Source organism: Helianthus annuus, chromosome 13 (genome assembly GCF_002127325.2).
Source record: "Helianthus annuus cultivar XRQ/B chromosome 13, HanXRQr2.0-SUNRISE, whole genome shotgun sequence".
NCBI classification, from domain to species: Eukaryota; Viridiplantae; Streptophyta; class Magnoliopsida; order Asterales; family Asteraceae; genus Helianthus; species Helianthus annuus.
In genome coordinates this window covers 44,154,765-44,158,605 of record NC_035445.2, presented here as the reverse complement: position 1 = coordinate 44,158,605, position 3,841 = coordinate 44,154,765, and the positions used below count along the sequence as shown (strand labels likewise).

The following is a 3,841-nucleotide window of genomic DNA, read 5'->3' as shown; positions in this document are numbered from 1 at the left end:
GGAGAACTTTTGAAGTAAGAACCAATTCTTTACAAAGTTTGCCGAAATACAAGGGGCTAGCAACGGAGGAGCCTTATTTCCATTTGGAGGCCTATGACTCAATTTGCAATACTCTTGGGAGTCAAGGTTTTTCGGCCGATGATATCAAGTTGGTACTATTTCAATTTTCTTTGGAGGACAAGGCAAAGAAGTGGTTCTACACTTTGCCTTCGGCATCTATTTATACTTGGGCAGAGATGCAACAAACATTCTTAGACGAATTCTATACCGCCCAAAAGACCAATGATGCGAGAAAAGGGTTGAGGAGCTTTCAACAACAACAAGGCGAAATGTTCCATGAAGCTTTCGAGCGTTTGAACATGATGATTAAAAATTGTCCACACCATGGGATTGAGCTTTGGGAGTTAATGAACGCTTTTCATGAAGGGTTGTGTGCCGAAGATGCACGAGATTTGATGTCCATTACAAATGGGACATTTGGCACAAACTATGAGCATGAGGATTGGGAATTTTTGGAACAAATGGCGATCACCTCAAAGAGAAAGGCTCAAGCTTCAAGGAGAGCACGACCGGCCGTTACCCGAACACAAGTGCATGCGGTTGATGATGGTAACATACAAACTTCTAATAAAATTTATGATGTTTGTGCATTGTGTAATGAAATAGGTCATGCGGCGGAAAATTGCCAAGGAATGGTGGAAGGGCAATTTGAAGAAGTTCATGCTATTCAAGGTCAAGGAGGGGGTGGTAGAAATTACAATATGAATTCTAACACTTATCACCCCGGGTTGAGAAACCATCCGAATTTTCGTTATGGGAACCCTTCGAATCAATCAAACCCGAATTTTCAAGGTAGCCAAGGGAATTATGGTTCGCGCCAACCTTACAATAATCAAGGTGGATATAGAGGTGGGAACAACCAAGGATACCAAAGGCAATACCAAGCGGGTCAAGAACAAGGGGGGTCTTCGGGTGGAAACGAAATGATGGAGATGTTGAAGAGTATGCAAGCGGATATGCAAAAGAGGAACCAAATGGATGACGCTCGCATACAAAAGGATGAGGCGCGAGACAAAGCAATCCAAACTTTGACCACTCAAATGGGTCAACTTGCAACCGAAGTGTCCGAATTGAAGAAGGGTAAAGGTCAATTACCAAGCGACACTAAGGTAAATCCATCCCATGGTACGTCAAGAGGTAACAATGTTAATATTCATCATGTGAGTGTTTTGAGAAGTGGGAAAGAGTATAAAACCAATCCTTCACCGGATTTGGTTGAAGGGGTGGTTGAGGATAAAACGGGTCAAGAAAGTGAGGAAGAAAACGAACCACCCATTGTTTCTTCTAAAAAACCCAATTTTGAAAAACCCGAAATTATTAAAGAAAAAGAAAAAGTAAATGAGGGTGAGGGGTCTAGTGAAGTACCGTTTCCTTCGGCTTTATTAGACCCGGGTAGAAAAAATTTTATTTCAAAACGGGGTCCTCAAAAAGAGGAAATGTGGGAGGTATTCAAACAGGTTAAAATTAATCTTCCTTTACTTGAAGCTATTAAACAGGTGCCCGCTTATGCCAAGTTCCTAAAAGAATTGTGTACTCAAAAGAGGCAACAAAAAGTGCCTAAATTGGTAGACTTGACGGAGCGGGTAAGTGCGGTATTAAAAGGGGACCTTCCTCCTAAGTTACAAGATCCGGGAACGCCCCTAATAAACATTCAAGTTGGAAATTTTCAAACCACAAGGGCGTTATTGGATCTTGGAGCCGGAGTAAGTATCCTACCGGGGGGTTATATGACCAATACGATTTTGGTCCATTGAAGGGGGTTGAGACAACGGTTGTATTAGCCGACTTGTCTCATAAACTTCCCCGGGGTATCGTACGGGATGTTATAGTTAAAGTTGATGAATTTTATTATCCCGTTGATTTCCTTGTGCTAGATTACTCATCCGCGGACCCAATTCAACAACAAAAGGTTATTTTGGGTCGGCCATTTTTGAACACCGCACATGCTATTATTGATTGTCGTTATGGCACAGTTGACATGACATTCGGTAATAGAAAAATGAGGTTAAATGTTTTTACTAACGGTACTAATGTGTATGGTGATGAGTGTTTCTTAGCAGATTTCATAGATGGTTACGACCCGAAGGTGTTCGAAGAAGAAATTTTGGGTTCTTGTGTTTGTGATATGTCTTTGCAGGTTCACACATGTGAGTTAGAGGTAGAAGAGAAAGAGCAAGAAGTTCTCGCGGTGAAGGAAGGAAGTCCACCATGGACTTACCAAACGGATACATTACCGGTGGAAATCGATTCGGGCACCAAGCCTTCTTTGGAAAGTCCACCAAGTGTGGAGTTGAAGGAGCTACCAAAGCACCTAAATTATGCATTTTTGGGGGAGAATGACACTTTACCGGTGATCATTGCTTCCAACTTGGAGGTAGCTCAAGAGGAAGAATTGATGCGGGTATTAAAGGCTCATAAGGCGGCGATTGGGTGGACGATAGCCGATTTAAAAGGTATTAGTCCATCCATTGTGATGCACAAGATTATTACAAGCGAGGATGCAAAGCCGACCCGTGAAACACAAAGAAGGTTAAATCCGAATTTGAGAGAGGTGGTGAAGAAAGAAGTCATCAAGTGGTCGGATGCGGGGATCATTTACCCCATTTCGGATAGTGCATGGGTAAGTCCGACACAGGTAGTCCCTAAAAAATCCGGCATCCAAGTAGTGAAAGATGAACAAGGTGAGCAAATCGCCACCCGCCCGGTAACCGGGTGGCGAGTGTGTATTGATTATCGGAAATTAAACGCGGCTACCTCAAAAGACCATTTCCCGTTACCCTTCATTGACCAAATAATTGAGAAACTTTCCGGTCAAAAATATTATTGTTTTTTGGATGGGTATTCGGGATATAACCAAATTGCTATTCACCCGGACGACCAACACAAAACCACGTTTACATGTCCATATGGTACATTTGCTTTTCGGCGAATGCCATTTGGACTATGTAATGCCCCCGCCACGTTTCAAAGATGTATGATGAGTATATTTTCGGACATGGTTGGGGAATCTCTTGAAGTGTTTATGGATGATTTTTCCATTTTTGGTCCAAGTTTTGACTCGTGTCTTAATGAATTAGAAAAAGTTTTAAAAAGGTGTGTTGAGACAAACTTGGTACTAAGTTGGGAAAAGAGCCATTTTATGGTTCAAGAGGGTATTGTTTTGGGGCATGTCATTTCGGACCGGGGAATGGAGGTAGATAAAGCAAAAATTCGGGTAATTTCATCTTTACCCCCACCAAAGAATGTTAAGGGGGTGAGATCTTTTTTGGGACATGCGGGATTTTATCGAAGGTTTATTAAAGGTTTTAGTGTAATTACAAAACCTTTATGTAACTTGTTATTAAAAGATGTTCCCTTTGATTTTACTGACGAATGTTTGCAAGCGTTTCATGTTTTGAAGGAACAGTTGGTGAAGGCTCCTATTCTGCAACCACCGGATTGGTCAAAGCCGTTCGAGATTATGTGTGATGCTAGTGACACGACCATTGGAGCGGTTTTGGGTCAAAGGGTCGATAAGAAGCCGGTGGTGATATATTATGCAAGCAAAACTTTGTCCGAGGCGCAACTCAACTACACCACAACCGAAAAAGAATTATTAGCGGTGGTGTATGCCTTGGACAAGTTTAGATCTTACATTTGGGGGAGCAAGGTGATAGTGTATTCGGATCATAGCGCGGTCCGATATTTGATGGAAAAGAAGGATGCGAAGCCCCGGTTGATTCGTTGGGTGCTTTTACTACAAGAATTCGATCTTGAGATTCGGGACAAAAAGGGATGTGAA

General features: G+C 42.2%; 1 non-coding gene across 1 annotated transcript; it reads right to left on the bottom strand.

Annotated features, from left to right (window-relative positions):
- Positions 1 to 285: 285 nt before the first annotated feature.
- Positions 286 to 391, bottom strand: LOC118486190. Its single transcript, XR_004878045.1, has one exon. It is a non-coding gene; the product is annotated as a small nucleolar RNA R71 (small nucleolar RNA).
- Between the last annotated feature and the right edge of the window lie 3,450 nt (positions 392 to 3,841).